This window comes from Monodelphis domestica, chromosome 1, assembly GCF_027887165.1.
Source record: "Monodelphis domestica isolate mMonDom1 chromosome 1, mMonDom1.pri, whole genome shotgun sequence".
Classification (NCBI taxonomy): Eukaryota; Metazoa; Chordata; class Mammalia; order Didelphimorphia; family Didelphidae; genus Monodelphis; species Monodelphis domestica.
Window position 1 is genome coordinate 363,299,006 of NC_077227.1, and position 20,858 is coordinate 363,319,863.

At 38.4% G+C, this 20,858-nt stretch overlaps 1 protein-coding gene and 1 non-coding gene across 3 annotated transcripts in view; both read right to left on the minus strand.

Moving 5' to 3' along the window:
- Positions 1–17,289, minus strand: part of ATP10B (ATPase phospholipid transporting 10B (putative)) — a 334,196-nt gene extending 316,907 nt beyond the window's left edge. For both annotated transcript variants that reach the window (XM_016426981.2, XM_056811542.1), the window contains exon 1: positions 17,150–17,289. The gene's annotated coding sequence lies outside the window, so the exon portion shown is untranslated. The remainder of the gene's footprint in view (positions 1–17,149) is intronic.
- Positions 17,290–20,529: 3,240 nt separating this feature from the next.
- Positions 20,530–20,636, minus strand: LOC130456817 (U6 spliceosomal RNA). The gene has a single exon (XR_008915838.1). It is a non-coding gene; the product is annotated as a U6 spliceosomal RNA (small nuclear RNA).
- Positions 20,637–20,858: the final 222 nt, after the last annotated feature.

The following is a 20,858-nucleotide window of genomic DNA, read 5'->3' on the forward strand; positions in this document are numbered from 1 at the left end:
ATGTAAATTAGAGAAGTGAAGAGGGGAAAATATCAGTTATTCTATGTGAGATCCAATGAAGGAAATATTTTTATCAATAGGTTAGATCAAGAAAAATATGGGGGGGGGGCACCTGGATAGCTCATTGGATTGAGAGCTAAGCCTAGAGAGGTCCTGGGTTCAAATCTGGTCTCAGACACTTTGTACCTGTGTGACCCTGGGCAAGTCACTTGACCCCCATTGCCTTGCCTTCTAAGATGGAAAGTAAGGGTTTAAAAAAAAAAGAAAGAAAAATATGGGACTAGACCTAGGTTTTAAAAAATAATTGATGGTGGTGGTGGGGACATAATTCAGTGGATTTAGAGCTAAGTCTAGAGACAGGAAGCCCTGGATTCAAATCTGAATTCACATACTTTCTAACTGGGTCACTTCAATCAAGTCACTTAACTCCTATTGTGTAGTCCTTACTGCTCTTCTGTCTTGGAACCAAAACACAATAGGAATTTCAGAGATGGCCGTTGAGAGGAAAGGCATTTTTGAATAGACGTGGGAAAAGTGATTGATTCTATGCTATGCTGCATTATTATCTAGTTGGTCTCTATGTTATTATCTTGACTCCTCAAATACTCTACAAACTATCTAAGGGCAGGAATCATGTAAACATGACTCAAATTACCTAGCACACAGTATACTCTCAAATGAACTGAGTAATTGTATCTTTCATAATGTTGATTGTGTAGTAGATGCTTAATAAATTATAAATTAGCTGATGAGTTATCAACAGATTTTTTCAAGAGTGAATACTATCATAGAGAGAACTTGAACCTGGGAGATGATAAGAAGGGCAAGGAATCATCTTTGTCAATAAAAACTTGTATTTTAGATAAGCACTCCACAGAAATGATTGGGGTGTTTGAGGAAAGAGTTGGAAGAATATATTGGACTAAGGCTTGGAAAAAGAACCTCCCTAATTTCTTCAAGGGAATCTTGCCAAGAAATGAGAAAAATCAATCTCTTCCATTTTGAGATCATGAATATGATAGACAAAGCCTGCAATTGTATCAATTTTTCTTCTACTCTAGTTGACTTTTGCGGAAATTAAGCCTGTGTCCCAATGGAAGTGGAATACTGACAGCTTTGGGAGAGGATGATCTGTATAGCTGCTTGCAGCATTTTGTTTTTAGCTTAGATACTTCAAAATTTAAATAACTAATGATCACATCAGTGATTGGATATTGCTTCAGTCTTTTCTTTTTGTTTATAAAACAGCTAAATGATGAAAATTTATTTCACTCTAATTGGATGAGAACAAAGAAGAATCCCAAAGGCAGTCAAAAGCACTGACAGATTGTTCTCTCTAAAGTTCACAGCATCCTAACTTGTGAATTCTTGTTTATGGGCAGAGGCTCTAGTGGAAAGAACCCTGAACTAATTGTCCAAAGACCTGAATCCTAATACTGATTTTAGGAAAATTGCACTGTTAGTATCTATAAAATGGGAGGATTAAGTTCTTGCAGGTTTTATGTTCATAGGATCAAAGACTCAGAACACTGGAAGGCACATCAACAGTTATCTAGTCTAACTCATACATGAAGAATAATCATCACCTCAACACCATTGGTAAATTGTCTTTACAACCTCTAGTGAGAGGAATCCTATTACCTCTTACGGTAACCTATTCAAGTTTTTGGATTACTCTAATTTTAAGGAAGATTTTTCTCATATCTAGCATAAATCCTGGCAACATTTGCCCACTACTCTTAGTTCTTCCCACAGGGTTCAATAGAACAAATCTATTTCTTTTTTAATAAGTTTTTATTTCAGTTGTGCCTGACTCATTGTGATCCCATTTGGGGTTTTCTGGGCAAAGATACTAGAATGGGTTGCCATTTCTTTCTCTAGCACATTTTTTTACAGATGAGGAACTGAGGCAAACAGGGTTAAGTGATTTGCACAAAGTCAAATAGCTAGTGAGTGTCTGAGGTCAGATTTAAACTCAGGAAAATGAATCTTCCTGACTCTAGGCTTGACACTCTATCTACCTACTCCTTGTTCAATATGACAGACCTTTAAATGCTTTAAGATAACTCTCATATTTGCTCTTCTCCAGGCTGAATATGCACAGTTCCTTAGATCCATTCTTATATGGCATGGTCTCAAGACCCTTCATTAGCCAGGCTGCTTTCTGAAACTTCTTCAATTTGTTAATGACTATACTAAAATGGTTAGTGCCCAGAAAAGAACACATATTTCCAGAGATCATTGGAAAAGTATAATGGGGCTATTTTTCTTTTAAATCAATATAACATTCTCTCTCACTGTAACCCAACATTTTATTAACTTTTTTGATCAACATATTACCATGTTGGGCTTGTAGTTCACTAACATTTTCACATTTTTAACAGATAAATTGCTGTTTATCTGGGTCTCCTTCTTGTATATATGAAGTTGATTCTTTGAACCAGAGCAGCACTTTACATTTATTCCCATTATATTTTATCTTCTTATATTCAGTTATACATTTTAGCCTGTTGAAATATTTTCAGTTCTAATTCTGTTACCTGGCATGTTGGTTATCCATTCTAATATGTCATCTGAAAATCTGATAAGCATATTGTCTTTAAGTCATTGACAAAAAATATTATGTAGTACAAGACCCACAAGAGAATCTTGGTGTGTGTGTGTGGGTCCACTTGAGATTTCCATCCAAACATGTTCTGCAATTCTTGCTACCCTAAATAAGCTCCTTTGGTTCTAGTAGAAGAGACTATGTACACTTTAATCTTCTCTTGTCATAGCTTTTGAAAAACTATAGGAATTCAAGGTAAAGATTTGTTAAACACTTGCTTTAGACTATGCATTGATTATAATGAGGAAAAAAATGAAGTAGCTCCCTGACCTTAAGGAGCTTAAATGCTTTATGGTGATGTGTATACTGAAACAAATGGAGGTGATTTAGATGAAATAAATGGAAAAACAACTTCATGGTATGGAACTTTGGTGCTAGACTGACTTAATGATGGAAGAACATGGCTCTCATTCCCTTGACATTTTTTAATACCTGTAAAATGGGTTTCTGCCTAGTGGTGGAAAGCATGAAAAAATGATCACTTAAGACCACTTCATTGTCAAGGATTTGGTTTTAGGGTCTCAAAAATGCAGAGGTGTTTCTTTTCTATGTGTGACTGAGTGATGAAGAATAAGCATACACATGAAAGGATGGCCATCAGAGGGTAGGTGGAGACTTCCTCTAGCTTACCATTATTTATTTGGAAGGCAGCTGACTCAGTAGACACAGTGTTGGACCCAGAGTCAGGAAGACCCAAATTCAACTTAAGCCTTAGATACTTACTAGCTGTATGACCCGGGGCAAGTCACTCATTTGCCTCAATTTCCTCATCAATAAAATTGAGATAATAAAAGCACCCATCTCACTATCTCATGGCATTGTTGTGAGGAAAAATGAGATATTTGAAAAAATATTCCTAAGCCCTTGAAGTGCTATATAAATGTTAGCTTTTATAGTTATCATAGATGTTTGCATGTTGTCTCCCCCATTAGGCTGTGTGCTCTTTGTCAGTAGGGATCTTTTTTTGTCTTTCTTTGAATTCCCAGGGTTTAGCTTGGTGCCTCGGATATGGTAGGCAATTAATAAATACTTATTCTTAACTTGATTCAGACAGTGTCATGTGCCAACAGAATCATGAAATCAAAGAGTTATAGAACTAGAAAGGAGACACAGTGGCCATCTAGTTCAATCTATACCCCGACATTAATCCTCACTTCTACTTACACATTTCTCCTTACATAAAGCCTGAATTTAGCTTTTGTAAACTCTACCCCATTGCTTCCAGTTTGGCACTCTGGTGTCAAAAGAAGACTCTCTAGAGTCAGAGAAGATGGGTTGAAATGCAGGCTTCGACACTTAACTACTTATGTAACCGTAAGCAGTTCAGTTAACCTCCCCAAGTCTGAATTTCCTCAATTATAAAATTTGGCATTTGGAAGGGACCTCTGACATCCTTTCCAGCTCTGGATCTTTGATCCTATTCTATACATTAGCTCTTCCTTCAAATACCTGAAGTAGCATGTGCCACACCATGTCTTTCCTACTCTAGGCTAAATGTATTTAGTTCATGGGATAATGAGTTTAGAACTGGAGGGGTCCTTATAGGTCATATGCGGAGGAGGATGATCACCCCACAGATCTCTGGGGCACTTGATTAAAGACTTCTCAGGTTTAAGTTTAATCATCAACGACTACTAAAGTTTGGCTATTTGACCAGCTAATAATCTATTTAACTTAACTGCAATATATAGTCTACATTTTCCTCACAAAATGTCCTCTGTTCAGGCATCTTACTTCTAGCATATCTATCCCTATGGACTAGCTCTCCAGTTACAAGTATAAGAAGGTTAAAGCTAAATTGATGGCTAGTGATGTTTGGGGAGGACATCACTAACCTTCTGGGGTGAGAGGGCAAAACCTCCCATGTTCTCCCCCAAAGATGACAGACTATTGGACTAAATGGTCCATTAATCTGCTTCAGCATGATGTATGTGAGCATCGTATAGCTGAAAGTGTGCTCAATATATAGTCAGACAATTTGTGTCTAAATCTTGCCTCTGCCACTTGCTACTACTTACTATCTGTGTGCCTCTCTTTTCCTCAGTTCCTTATCTGGAAAGAAGGGCATATCACTAGACTATTTCTAAAATCCCTTCCATCCCTAAGTCTGTGACCCTGTGTTTTCATTTGCATATGGTTCTGGAGTTATTTATTGAAACACAAAATTAAATATCCTAGAAAGTCAAAACACAAAGCCCTTTGCTTTGAATTGAATGGGGAATAGAGAGGTAAGAAAAGAGATATTTGGCTTTTGCTACTATCCAGCAAGATAAGAGGGTCTCTTGTTTCTGTATGGCAGTGCTGATGTTTTTAGAATGAACAATATTTTGTAGACTACAATAACATTCACTTTTTCCTTAGCACAATTAATGCCACTGAATTCTTCTTATTCTAATTAAATGCTAGCGAATAACATCTTATGATGGACTTTCAGATAGTGGGAATAGCTAAGCCCCTGAGACCTCAGTGGATCAAGAAGAAAGCTGGCACTAAGAATATCTTAGAATTTACTTTCCTCTAAACTCAAGCATTTTGTAAATGAAAAGCATATGTGTGTGTGTGTGTGTGTGTGTGTGTGTGTGTGTGTGTGTGTGTGGTCTGTTTATTTTTAGAACAATGCTCTTCTCCACACCATTTTTTAATCTTCCCACCCCAATCCAGTTCGTCCTAAACCTTTTTTATGCTTCCCAAAGCGTCCTATAGCATTTTTTATGCTTCTGGGTAACAGACTCATAAAGAAAGAATTAACTGATAAGGAGCTCATGAAATTCTAAGAAGACTGAAAAGTTTGCATCTTTTACACAATTCAGCAAGTATTCATTCACTGAAGGCTATGTGCAAAGTTATTTATTTGGTGCTACAGGGATGATGATGATAACAATAACAACAACAATATGATTCATAAAGTACTTTGAAAAGTGATTTATATTTATCTTATGTGATCTTCACAACAATCCTGGGAGGTAGGTGTTTTGAGCCTTAGAGAAGTGAACTGACTTGCCCTACTTGAGACAGGATTCAAATTCAGTCTTGTTGACTATGACTCTGACAATCTATTCACAAGATCACCAAAATAGCTCTCAAAGAGCTTACAACCTAGTGGCAGAGACAACACTCATGCTTAAATCCTTACAGAACTAGGTGTGATAAGTACTTTAGGAATTACAAAAAACTTAAAGTGGGATTCCAAAATAGGGAGAAATAATCTGGTTTGGGGAAGCCAAGAATGTTTCATGAAGGAAGGCTGCATCAGAACTAAGATTAAAAGAATGGGGAGGAGTCTATCAGTTCAAGCACAGTGCTTGACACAAAGAAAGTGTCCAATAAAAGTTTGTTGATTCACTGGACTGATGTTGGGTGAACCCCTTGTGGATGACTTAGAGGAGAATATGAATAGGAATTGCCCAAAATGGGCAAAAAGATGGGTTGTTGTCTACATCTTTGGAAGGAATCCCACATCAGTATGATCACAGAGGCTTTGAGGTATTAAAGTATAAATATGATCCTGTGAACTAATATTATAAGGAGGGCATTGGCTACCCTAAAAAAAAAGTTATTGTAGTGGAAAGAACATTGGATTTGGTGCCAGAGGTCCTGGTTTCAGATTCAGATTCTCTGTCATTTTCTACCTTTGTGATCTTAGGCAAGTCTCTTAGCCTCTGATTGCCTCAGTTTCCTTATCTATAATTTTTATTTTGTGGAGAACATGGTAGGTGGAGTGCATAATTTCTAAGGTCTCTTATAACAAGAAATCTATATGTTCAGTCCTTTATCAGTTGTATTTGACTCTTTGGAACCTCATGTGTGCTTTTCTTGGCAAAACTGCTCAAATGGTTTGCCAATTCCTTCTCTAGCTCATTTTACAAATGAAGAAACTGAGGCAATTAGAATTAAGTGATTTGCTCAGGGTCATACATCTAGTGTCTAAATCTAGAAAATAGTAAGTAGTCTAAATAGAAGGAGGTATGTCAAGGGAGCATCAGGGAGTCACTGTAGGTCCACCTGGAAAAAGAGTGAGACTTAAGAACCACCTTACTCTACAAATTGGCTCTAGACTTGCCTGAAAAGGAAGGATTTAGGTTATTGAAAGGAAGAGTTAAGTTACTGACATCTCCCTAAGTATTTGGCTATGATTTAAATAGGAAGAGAGGAAGAAGGAGAGGGAGAGGGAGAGTCACAAGACTGCTGCAGCCCAACCCTGGGCCAAATATAAACTTGTTAATAATGAAGGGGAGGAGGGAGCACCCCACATGTAATTAAATTGTTCAGAAAATGGTTGGCACAGGATAGAAGATAGGGGTTCTATAGTTCTCTGTAAGCTAAGGCACTTGGACCCAATTTGATGCTTCTGTGACAATAATATCAGTTGGCAACCACTGCCTAGTGCCAATAAGGACCAGAATTAATAGTTGTCTAAAAACAGACTACCCTGCTCCAGAAATATCTCCCAAAGTTTGGAGCCCTGGATTAACAAAATCCATCAGGGTCTGTGTAGCAGTACTGAAAGACGAATGTTACAGACAGGAAGAAAGGCCTGTAATAAAACAACTCATTTACCTGTAACTTAAGCTTTCCCCTTCTCCCGGGCACCAGGTGCTCCATACGGCTTTCAAAATGTGATCTCCAAACAGGTAACACCTGGTTGTTTCTATCTGGTTTTCTTTTTTTACTCATCCCAAGTTGCTAACAGCACTGAATTTATTGCCTTTGCTTTTATCAGGGGTGGGCTGGCTAACCACAATATTTCAGCAATGATTGTATTGATATGGTATACACACAACTGGTTCCTGGCACAGACTTAATAAAGAAGCTGGTGACTGAAGCTTCCCAGCCAATGTTTGGGAAGAAAAATGGGTTAGGATAGGATGAGGTAATAGGTTTAGAACTTCGGTATTGATTGTTTATTAGCAAGATAACATGGTGACTTTATTCTAGACTGGTAGTCTAAACGATATGGGAAATCTCAGCTCTGCCATTTCCTAACTCATCAGACTTGGAAGATTATACTTCACATTTCTGAGCCTCAGTATCCTTATTATAAAATTAAGGGATTGGATAAGATGGCTTCTGAGGTCTCTTCTACCTTGAAATCTATGATCTTATGTTGGGAAATATAGCATCTTTCTAAATTCCACTCCTATTCTAATGATCCCTTTTCTTCCCCACCTCCCTCTCTTAGATAAGCTTTCTTATTGCCTCAGGTCCTACCATTAGTCACCTAAGTGAGACTATGCCTCCAACTTAGTACTACTTTCCAGCTTGTTCCCTTTCCTACAGAATATTAAATCTGCTTTAAAAATGTGATCTCCAAACAGGTAAAATCTAGTTGTTTCTTATTGGGTCTCTTTCTGTTTTCACCCATCTCAACTTGCCAATAATGCTGTATTTACTGCCTTTCCTTTTATCAGGGCTGGCTAACCACAATGTTTCAGCAATGATTGTATTGATATGAGAGCTTGGAATGAGTTAGAAGAAATCTGTTCATCCATGTAATAAGGCTTCAGTTGTATTTTAGAAATGTGTCAGCTTTTTTTTTTTTATAGGTGAAAGAGTTTTCTTTGTTTTATGGGGATTTTTAGTGAGAGGAGAGTGTAGATGACCCTTGGTTGCAGTTCTAATGTGATATTTTTCATATTTCATTAAAACTGACTGATCAAATGAAGAAAAAGTACCATAGGAGGGAGATAAGGAAAAGGACTTCCTAGGCATTTGGCAGAAATGGATATAAATTTCACTCCATGCTCTAAAGCATACATAAATACATAAATTTGTCTCATCTATTCCTTTGGTAAACTGGCAAAACATGCAGACCCCTTCTCCAGACAATGTTTTTTTAAATACATAAGATAAAATACACAGGATGACAAAAGAAACTAAAGGTTATTGAAAAGAAAGATGCACATTTCTTTTCCAATTCAGCTTCACAGATACCATGAAATCAGTCAATGGAGCCTTAAGGGACCATGAATTCCAGGTTAGAAATGTTTGTTATGGAGAGGAACAATGGTGGAAAACTTTGAAGTAATCTCTCATTTGTGGAGGAAGTTATGGTATGAATGTTGGGGAAAAATAAACTCAAGGTCAGAAATGGAAGTCCCTCCTTCTGAACAATAAAGACAACAAAAACAAAACTTTTGGTCTGTATATCTCATAAGTTCCAAAATAGTCAGTTCCAGGTCTTAGCTCAATTCTTCAATCTTAGTATAAGGAATAGGACTGGTTTTTTTTTTTCACTTTAAAACATGGAGGGCTGAGCTTTGCTTACCACTGGCCCAAAGCTCCCTTTTCCATGTTTCTTTCCACAAATCTTCCTTTAAGAGTTGAGGTCTCTCTTCACAAGTCACCTCACCCAGCATCTCATCTGTCATAGACTCCTTCAGGGAAGAATCCATGGGAATGACATGAGTCTTCTTGGTCCAGGCCATGTGTATAAATACTCCATTGTGATAGGAGATAGTGTGGATTTGTGAGAAATAAATATCCTTATTCCTCAAGGGGGAGGTAGCTAGCCAGTCTCAGAACACCATCTCTGTAGTGTTACACTTTTTAAAACAACTCATTGCTGAAATCAACTTACAAGGTGGCTATCATGGCAAGGACTGCTGTCAGACAGCTATTTTCTTGACAAAAGAGGAAGAGGAAGAGAGAATAGACCTATGAGATAGGAAGATAGCACAGAATACTGGAAAGAGTGCTGGACATTGAGTCAGGGGATAGGTTTGAATCATGACTTTGCGATTTAATAATGTACAAAGATAGACAAGTCACTTAATCTCAGTGAAAGTCAGTTAACTCATACAGAAATGATATTAGGCCAGATTACTTCTGAGTTGTCTTCAACCTCTAAATTCATGACTAGGGGGCTATAGTGGCTTAGATGTTCAAACCCCAGGGCCTATTTTCATTAATGGAAGCCAGATTACTGTTCAGATAAATTCAAATAAATTTAAAAATGATAAATTTCCTTATCATTAAGGCAATATATATATATATATATATATATATATATATATATTTATTAAGCACCTACCATGTGCCAAGTGTTGGAGATACAAGGGAAAGTTAAAAAAAAGTCAGTTCCTGTCCTCGAGGACCTCATAATCTAACGAGGGAGATAATATTGAATAACCATGTACAAAATAAAGCTATAAACAGGATAAAATTGGAAATAATCAACAAAGGGAAAGCTCTAGAACTGAGAGATTAGGAAAGGCTTTCTGTATAAAGTAGTATTTTAGCTAAAACTTGAAGGAAGCCAGGACATGGTAAGATATCTGAAAGTAATAAATGAGAGGGAGACAGAGATTTTACCCTAAAGTCAAAATTAAGATTACCCAGATCTCAGCATATTCTACAACAAATGTAATTTCAAATTATAAAATGATTCAGCATTTGTGGTGGGGGATGGAAGGGGAGAGAAGAAAACCCCAAACAGAACAGAGATAATATTTTACTGCTCTCTGAGTAGAAAGGCAAAAATACTAGAAAAAGGCATTTAAATGACATAGCCTTCTAAAAGCTTTTAAATAACAGGGAATTTTATATACTGTATTTGCAACAATGCTAGCCTTTCACTGAATGTGTCAGACAGATTTTTAAGGGTCTCTGATGATTTTTTTTTATTGTTCTTCTCTGTCCCATTCAGAAGTTATGATAATGTATTCCCACATTAACAAAGAGAAGTTAAGTTAAAAGCATTTATTAAATTTTGCTATGAGTGAGACACTTCATGAAGCACTGAGGATACAAAGAAAAACAAAAACAGTCCCTGCCCTCAAGGGGCTTACCTAATTAGATATGTACAAGATAGTATACAAGATAAATTAGAATGCAGTGTCAGAGGGAGGAAGATGCTAGGGAAGGAACAAGAAAAACATACAGACTGATTTTCTTTTTATCAAAGATGGGCAAAATAAGATGCAAAATATATATTTTTCCAAAATGTCACTTTCCCTACCCAAAAAGAGATCATGCAGAAATAATGTTTGAGGGTGAGGAGAGCACAAGACAGGAGATGAGATTTGCAGCAACAATCAAAAGAATCATAAACAAGAAGGCAGAAGTTCAAATGAAGGGAGTAGGTAAGGAGACCAGAATATTGGCTTCCAAAAGAGCAAGGTCAAAGGGATCCAGCCCCAGTCTTGTGGTGGATGCAGACAAGTTCTTAGCATGAAATCCACTCAGTTTATAGCTCTAAGAGTGATAAGAATTTCATGTTAATGAAGGCAGTCCTGTGAGCTCAAGCACCACTTTGATTCTTGATCCCAGAATGTATGGCCCACAAATCAGTTAGACACAAGTTAGACACAAATCTAACTTCTGGTGATTTATCCCTGTGTCACCTTGAGACATTCATTTAATTTTCCTGAGCCTCAATTTCTTTATTTGTAAAGTGAAGACTGAGGACTAGTCTCTGCTCCTTTAATCTGATCTTATTAGAAAAATACCCCAAAGCATAGATGGATGTGATGAAGAATATAGTACATCTCCATTATACATCAACAATTTACATATACTTTATGTTCTCTCATATAGATGCTGGAATTCATAAACCATTTTTTTTCCATTTTCTGTGAGGCTGCTAATCCCTTTTCCTCCCATAATTTTGATTATTTCTCAGCATGGAAAGGATTATCTTTCACTATTTATATTTAAATTCAGCCATTTGTCAGTTGAGCTCAAAATAGAACAAGGAAACAAAGGGAAATTGGAGGTGCCCAAAAGGAAGTCCCTGGCCTTTCATTTATACTTACAAGCAGAGAGGCGTTGCTAATTGTATATCCTGCAAAACCAATAAAAAATACCCCAGGTCTAGATCGACTCACATTAAAAAAAGTTGATGAGAAAAGAGAAGCTATGCATTGAATGACACCATCTGTGGCTAAATAAGATGAAATATTCACAACTCCCTCAACTCTACTCACTTGGGTTGGATCTGGAGAGCCATGGGAAAAACAAGAGAGACAGGTTCAGCAGTAACTTGCTACCCAGGGTCAAATATTTGGAGCAGGCCTTGATCCATTTTATCTAACCAATATTTACTGAGTGCTTATCCTGAACAGACTGCTCTGCTAGATTCAGGCAAATGCTAAGATGGGAAACTCTTGTTCTCAAGGAGCCCCCAGTCCAATGAAATAATCAAACAAGGACACACGAATAAGAAGTATAAAGCACAATGACTGGGGAAAAATAATTTCTAACTGGGTGGATAAGGAAAGGCTTTATGAAACTCTTTGAAGAATTAAGTTATAGCATAGGATTTCAACAGTTGGAGATGATAGGGAGCAGCATTCCTGGTTATGGATATGGGCAATTACTCAGTGGTGGAAAAGTACCAGGAAATAACAAGTTGTCTAGTTTCATTTAAATAAAGAACATGATAAAGGGCAGTTCACATTGCCAGAAAGTAAGGTGGAGTCGACTTGTGTAGGGACCTTGAATGCTCTGCTTATAGTTTGTTTTCTAGGTCACTTTGGGTTGAAGGATCACAATGACTACACAGTAATTCACTGGAAGAGGAAAGAGAAGGATGTCATGACTGTATGCCCCATGTAACAGAAAGACCTATCATCTATTCTCTTGGTTGCTACATGGATTCTTAGCTTATTTGAAATAATTTACACCCTTTGCAAATCTGACATTAGAGACCACCTTAGGCCTTCTTAGTTTATGTATATATATATATATATATATATATAAAATATTATTTCTATATAAAATGCTTAAATTATTTATTTAATTTAAATATTTAGTTATTTAAATTATGTTTAGTTATTTAAATTAATTATTTAAATTTAAATTATATATATATATTATAAGTTTTGAACAGCTGTATTTTTTAAATGATCTAGTTCATTATTCTCAGGTATCCTGATAGCCATTAGGGCTTAACCATCTTGGTATCAGAGTTAGTAGAGATACCCAAATGGGTTTAGCCCTATTTAGCTTAGAACTCCCAAACTCAAATGATCCACCAGCTTCAGCCTTTGAGTACCAGGGCCTGCAGGTGCCTACTACCATAACTAGAAATATTCTCAAATCATGATTTAAAAAAATTGACTAGGTGGCATGGTAGATAGAATACTGTCTGGCCTGGAGTCAAGGACACCTAAGTTAAGATCCAGTCTGAAACACTTACTAATAATGTGACCTGGGCAACTCAATCTCTGATTCAGGTTCCTCATCTGTAAAATGAGTATAATTTCTCCTCCAAGGTTGTGAAGGTTAAATATTTGTAAAATACTTGCAAACCTTAAAACAATACATAAATGCTGCTGTTGTTTTTCCTGATGAAAATAGAGGCCCTCTTGAGTCGATTTCACATGAATAAAAGAGTCTGTACCCCATAGAAATGCCAACTCAAATTAATTTGAGTCAATATATTTGACAGGATCGTTGAAATGAAATTATAGAATAGGAGGGGACTTTAAGAAGTCATCCAGGCTAGGCCTCTGTCTGTTGGAGCCACTTTTTTATTTTAACAACTTACTAAAAGAAATGGGATAGTAAATTTAACTGCCATTTAGTTAATTGTGTAGACAGTAACTGACAGTTTGATTATTCTACATTGGCATGGTCCAAATCAATGAAATTAGATAAGCAAGTGTTCTTTCTTAGATTCCTCCAGATATAAACCTCATTTCCCATGCCCCTGAATTCACCTTTTATTTCCTATATTTTAATTACTCATATGTGTTAATGTTATGTCACCTAGAAAGTAAGCCCACTATGGACAGGACTGGTTTTGCAGTTTTCTTTGTATTTTTAGGGCACAGCACAGTACCTTGCACAAAATTGTTGGGTTGAATTGAAAAGGGGAATAGAATGTTGGATGATGATGAGGTCTATTACTATGAAAAGGTTGATACCGTGAAAAGAAGAGGTGAGGGAAGAGAAAAAGAAAGTAGAGTGAGAGAGACAGAGAGAGGGAGGGAGAAAGAGATAGAAAGAGAGAAAGAGAGAGAGAGGAGAAGGTAGAGAAACAGAGATTATGCCACATACCTTGCATTTGTATCATGATTTATATTTACAAAGAACCTTCATATTGATGAACTACAGAATGGCCCTCAAAGGTACAAAAGGGACTATAATTATCGCTACATTTCAGAGGATAAAAGATGTTAGATGATTTTTTTGGGGGAAACATAGTCAGTGGTGAAGCCCAGGTAAAAAACTGGAGCCCTTTGATTTCTAATTTAGCACTTCTTTTTCTTGCCTAACAAGTCCATAGGAATCAGCATGAGAAATGGCTAGAGAGTTGACTTGGAAACCAGAAATGCCTCTAACAGGACGTGGGAGCCTATGTGGATCATAGGCTAGTCACTGAGAGATTTCTCAGTATCCCAAACAACTCAATCAGACTATAAGTTATAGCCAAACTTCCCATTTGCATAAGTGGAAAACATTTCCAAACTAAGACTTCCACATGTGTAAAATTACAGATCTAGATACTTAATGATGGCAATTAAAAACAATCCTAAACCCTTGTCTGCAGAAAAGCTAGAAAATGAGGCAGCACATTTGTGAGTATGGTTTGACTTAGCCAAGCAGAGAAGCATGAACTCCCAGACCTTCAAAACTTTATGGGCATGACGAGATCCTCAGGCATTTCTACAATCAACAGAATCTCTGTGTGTCCAGAACAGCAGGTTTGCAGAGTAATGGGATTGGGAGTTGCTTATCTCCATCAGCCAGTTTGGACTGCACAGTCAGGCTGGGTAGGTCAAACCAAAATGCAAAAAGAAAATAAGCCACCATTTCCTATAGATTTGATTCCCACCCCCCCTCCTCCCCCTCTTTCTCTCTTTCATTTTTCTTATTTAGAGGAGAGTTGAATTTATCTTGTTCCAGAATTGCTATAGGCCAAGCAGTAACCCTTCCTCTTTAAATACCTCTTCTGAAAGAATTTAATGGTAACTGGGAAAAGAACTCACCTCTTGATTCTTCTGTAATTGGGTTACTGACCTATCCATAGGTGATCTCTAGGTTCATAAAATGTTAGAGTTGGAAGAACCACCTGTGGAAATCAGTGTGTTGGTTGTTTTTTATTTTCTGGGATTCTCTCTTCCTTTTGCCATCTTTTTAAAGGGCTAACTGGGTGTTCCCTGAGAGGGGCAATTTGCTTTGGAACCTACCCTTGACTTTATGAAACCCAAGAACCACTAATAACCTGGGAGGTATGTTGACAGTGGTTTCTGAGTGAATTCCAAATCAGAAAGGAATTTAGCAATAGTTATTCATCAGTGAATAATAGATATAAAGAAATAACTTAATGCAACATACTTTCTCCTCATGTGGTACCAGGATCATTGAAGAATGGTTTCAGAGTTGAAAGGGACCTCAACATTCATTTAGTCAAATCCATATCTAAACAAAAATCCACTCTTTGATATATACTCAATAATCAGTCATCCATCCTTTTCTTGAAGACCTCAGGTAAGGAGGAGGAATCCTCTCCCTCCAAGGCAGCCCATTCCATTTTTGTATAGCTCTAATTATTAGACATTCCCCCTCCAGTCTTTTCTTCTTACAACTTCTAACAACTACCCTTAGTTCAGCTCACTGAGGAATAAGTCCAGCACTTCTTTTACATGGCCACCTTTCAAATTTTTAAGGGCAGTCATCATGTCCTCACCTAAATCTTTTCTCATCTGGCCTAAATATGGTCCTTTGGACTAATTTGTCACAGGGAATGCACTTTCATTCCCAAATGTGGTCATTTTTATCTGAAAACTAGTCTAGCTCATCAACATTTTGCCTTAAATATGCTGTCCAGAATTGAATACAATATTATAAATGTGGCTTGCTTAGTGAGATTCTCACTTTCTTATTCCTAGAAAAATCTTAATGCAGGGGCCAAGGTCACTCAGTCTGGTTGGGGGCCTTATCACAATGGCTGACATATATTCACTGTGAATTACTCTAGCAACCCCCCCCCTCCTTTTCCCAGACAAACTGCTATCTAACTAGTCATTCTCCACCATGTAATTTTGAAATTATCTTTTGGACTCAGGAATAACAATTTTTTCTCTACAAAATTGGAATTGAGAGTTGGAGAGAGTTCAGGCTTAGTATCGCAGGCTTTGTATGTCAGGGAGAAAAAAAGTCTCTGTAGGAAGAATTCCTCATCACCTTTGTGTCATTTAAGGTCTCCCCCTGCAGAATTAGTGACCACATCTACTGCTTTTAAAATTAGGAGAGCTGTTTTCTTTCTCTCATACCACATGCTACCTACTCTCGTTCCAGCAAACCAATAACTAACATCACAGCAGTCAGTACTGCCTACAGTGGTCAGAACAACTGGAAGGAGAGAACCTGCAACATTCTAAGTGTACTGGAATAGGTGTAGAGTATCCTCTATGGAGTAATTCCTTCCCAACCCCCCAACTCTCCCTACCTCACATAGACAGTATCAACTCACTGCCAAATAACATCCAAAGGCACTAGTTGGCAAAGGCCATTTCTGCTTAATAGCTCATGCTGAAGGTGGTCCCCATCTTGGTTGCAGACCCTTGGATCATAGAGATAGTTTGTATGGTAAGGTTTGATTTGAACCATTCATTCACTTGTTATGCATTAAAAGAAGGCTACTGGGCTAGATTCTGGAAAAAAGGCATCTTGCCCCAGCTCTGAAGGTATTTAAAATCCAATAGGTAATAGCTATTAGCACCTCCACCATCCTCATTCTAGTTCCTCATCACCAACATCAATCAATCAATTCTGCTTTTGTTCTGTGTCCTAGGCAACACAATTCCTAGTCCTATTTAAGGGAATCGTTTGTGTAAGGAAGAAAGCACTAGATAGTAGCAACTGGCTAGTCTAGAGGCAACTTTTAGCTAAAGTTCAGAATGTAGAATGTTGGAGCTGGAAGAGTCCTTAGGGCTCAACTTGTCCAAGCCTCTCTTTGTAAAGGTGGGAAAACCCATTTTTCAAAGAGATTAAGTGACTTGTCTAAGGACACTCAGGTTGTAAGAAGCAGAGCCAAGCTTCTAACCTAGGTCTTCTGAACCCAAATCTAAGGCACCAAATCTCCCTGCGCCAAGCTATTTGTTTAAATTTGAGAAAATTTAAATTCAGTTCCACTTGTAACAACAGCTCCCCTACCTATCTCTTAACTCACTGATGAAGGTTCTTCAGAGGGTTTCAGAGGAGTCATCTGTCCAATCCCATGGCTCAGACAGGGCATGATGGTATTACAACCCAGGGGAACTATTGTGGTGTCTAGAGAATAAGATCACTGGATTTGGGATAGGATCCCAGCACTGTTACTTATATCCTGTGTGACTTGTAACCAAACCATTTCCACTTTCCTGGCTTCTTTTTTTCTTATCTATAAAACTGAGGGAGTTGGATGAGGTGATATATCTATAAGATATATCTACAAGATCCCTTCTAGCTATAAAGCCTGTGAATCCCTATCCTAGGAAAAGGACCCAGGATTGTTAGTTCAGGAGACCACTTGCCCCAAAATAAAGAGGGTAAAGATAGTCCCTTTCCTTCCTGATTTATCAGAAACATTTCAAGCTCTTGCCCAAAGCTTACCTCCTCTGAGCAGGTTATGCAGTTGTGACTGGGGAGGCTGGCAGTGTGGCTCCCAGCTGCAACAAGGATGCTTTCATGGGGGGAGAGGGTGGGGAGAAGATGGAGCTAGCCAGCAGGTTGCACTGGTTATCTCACCACTCTTTGTGGGGTAAAAAGGAAAGGGAGGGAGATGAAGAGCTCCTCCTCCTTGAGAACTGGTGGGACAAGCCAAGAAGTGTCAAAGGGAAAGGGAGCAGCTCCTCCTTTGAGAACAAGTCAGGGTGGCATTTGACCTGCCAGCTCCTCCACCCTACCCCGGGGTCCCCCTGCCTAATAGGATAGTTAGAAAAGCCCCAATACAATCTATGACCACCCCCTAGCATCCCCCCTCTCTCCCCCTGCATTTCTCTTTTTCCATTTCTGAATTTCTGAGCTGCTTTCTTTTACTGCCACTCCCACAACTCCTCCCTCCCTCCAATCCTCACCTGGGTTTCTTACCTCTCTTCTTCCCTCCCCAGTTCTCTAGGAGTTCCCTATGCAGCCGGTTCAACCGGCTTGGCCCCCCCCCCCTCACCCCCAAGTCCCACACCCATGGGTGCTTCCTTTAGAGAAGCTAACTATAGAGATATCAACTGGCAGGTGGGCCAGACCAGAGCCTTTGGCTAAGGGCTGATGCTCCACAGGTATCTCCCACCCCACCAGATTCAGGGACTGTGACCCTGGGAGCAGGAAACTCAGCTCTTTCCTTTCTGGGCCTAGAGGATTTTCCAATAGGCAAGGATCAACCCTGAACCATGAACCTCCCCCAAGAAGCCCTTATTAAATGTACTGCTATGTGCAGTGTTGCATGAGGGTCTGGGGATCCCCAGCCAGAACTGAAAGCAGCCCCTGCCCAAAAAGAAATGGCCTTTTTCCTGGGTGGGGCCTAGAATCTGAAGGCAGATGAACATGATAGTCCAGGTGGGTGGCTGCAGCTCAGCTTTTTCTCCTCCACCCAATGGAGCTAGCTGTAGAAGAAGAGGGAGATGGGGTTCTTTGTGCCTCTGATTGGCTAGTAACTTGAAGAAGGGATAATAATAAACTAGCATTTATATAGTATTTAAGTCTGATAATGGACTTTCCATCTATTGTTTTATTTGTTCCTCACAACAGCCCTTTGAGGTAGGTGCTATGAGAAAATGGAGACTGGAAGAGTTTTAATGATTGGCTCAGGGTAACCTAGATGGTAGTATGTGAGGGCAAGATTCAGGTCCTCCTAAGAGTCTATTCCATACCCCCAAAACCTGGAGATGCTTTTATGAAGTGATGCACAGTGTAGGGAGCAGAACCAGGAGAATGGTGTGCACAGTATGATGATCACCTGTGAATGACAATCATTATCAACAAGGTGAGGATCCAGAACAGCTCCAAGGGACTCATGATGAAAAAAGCTCTCCACTGCCATAGAAGAAACAGATAGAGTCCAAATGTGATTGAAAGATACCATTCTGCACTTTATTTTTTCTCCATGAGTTTTCTCTACTGTAAGTAATGTGTCTTGCTTCAAAACATAAATTAGAAAATGGAAATATGTATTGTATGATAACATAAATACAACCTATTTCATATTACCTGACCTTTTGGAGAGGGGTGGGAAGGAGAGAACATGAATTACAAAATGTCAGAAAATGAGTATAAAAATTCTATCTACGTCATATGGAAAAAAAGAAAAAAAATCTATTCTAACTGTCTGGTCCCCAGTGAACTGAGAGCAATCCCTCCATGTCTTTAATCTACAGAATTGGAGACATCTGGTGTGGTGGAAAGAGCACATGACTAAGAGTCAGGCAGCAATGAACTAATCAATCAATTAATCATTTAATTAGCAAGCACTCCATGGTTCTTGTCACTGTCCTGCCAGTAGCTGCCTGTGTGAGGTTGTCTGTGCCACTAGGAGAGACATATGTTGAGCTTAGAGACTGTGAGTTCTGGGTTCAAGTTCCAACTTGAAAAGCACCTTAATTTCTCTGAGCCTCACTTTCCTCATCTACAAATGTAGATTTGTAGCATTATGTGACCCTGGTTCAATCACTTAACCTCTTAGTCTCAGTGAGAGGCTGGGGATAATAATAACATCTTTTATTTTATTTTATTTATTTATTTAGTGTTATTTTAGACATTATTTTATTTGGTCAATTTCAAACATTATTCATTGAATACATAGATCATTTTCTTGTCCTCCCTCTCCTCCTGCCACTCCTCCCATAGCTGACACACGATTCCACTGGGTATCTATCACATGTGTCCTTGATCCGAACCCATTTCCATGGTGTTGGTATTTGTGCTAGGATGCTCATTTAGAGTCTATATCCCCAAGCATATCCCCTCAGCCCCTGTAGTCAAGCAGTTGCCTTTCTTCGGTGTTTTTGTTTCCACCATTTGTCCTCTGCTTGTTGATAGTGTTTTTCCTCATAGATCCCTGCAGGTTGTTCATGGACATTGCATTGACACTAATGGGGAAGTCCATTACATTCTATTGTATCTGATACACGAAAGTATATCAGTCTCTGTGTACAATGTTTTCCTGGTTCTACTCCTTTCTCTCTGCATCACTTCCTGGAGGTTGTTCCAGTCCCCATGGAATTCCTCCACTTTATTATTCCTTTGAGCAGAATAGTATTCCATCACCAACATATACCACAATTTGTTCAGCCATTCCCCAATTGAAGGGCATCCCCTCATTTTTCAGTTTTTTTTTGCCACCACAAAGAGCACTGCTATGAATATTCTTGTACATGTCTTTTTCCGTATTATCTCTTTGGGGTACAAACCCAGCAGTGCTATGACTGGTTCAAAGGGCAGACAGTCTTTTATCACCCTTTGGGCATAGTTCCAAATTGCCCTCCAGAATGGTTGGATCAATTCACAACTCCACCAGCAATGAATTAATATCCCGACTTTGCCACATCCCCTCCAACATTCATTACTTTCCATAGCTGTCATGTTTGCCAATCTGCTACATGTGAGGTGATACCTCAGAGTTGTTTTGATTTGCATCTTTCTGATTATCAGAGATTTAGAACACTTTTTCATGTGCTTATTAATGGTTTTGATTTCTTTGACTGAAAATTGCCTACTTATGTCCCTTGCCCATTTTTCAATTGGAGAATGGCTTGATTTTTTGTACAATTGATTTAGCTCTTTGTAAATTTGAGTAATTCAACCTTTGTCAGAGGTTTTTGTTATGAAGATTGTTTCCCAATTTGTTGCTTCCCTTCTGATTTTAGTTACATTGGTTTTGTTTGCACAGAAACTTTTTAATAGGATGTAGTCAAATTATTTATTTTACATTTTGTGGCTCTTTCTAATTCATGCTTGTTTTTAAAATCTTTCCCTTCCCAAAGGTCTGACATGTATACTACAAAAATATGGAACGCTTTACGAATTTGTGTGCCATCCTTGCGCAGGGGCCATGCTAATCTTCTCTGTATCATTCCAATTTTAGTATATGTGCTGCCCAAGTGAGCACTAATAGCACCTTTTAAAGATGGAGTTGGGTAGGCTATGGACTAAGGTCTCTTTTAGCTCTCAAGACAATAATTTTATCTCGTTATTCTGTAGTAGCTTTTTGTATCAAGGGGGCATCAAGTTAGGAAGCAAAATCGTCGTTCAATGCATTGTTCCCAAAGTAAATAGGAAAGGTGTTTTTGAGCTCAATAGAGTAATAAGGAAGGGAATATTGGAGTGGGTC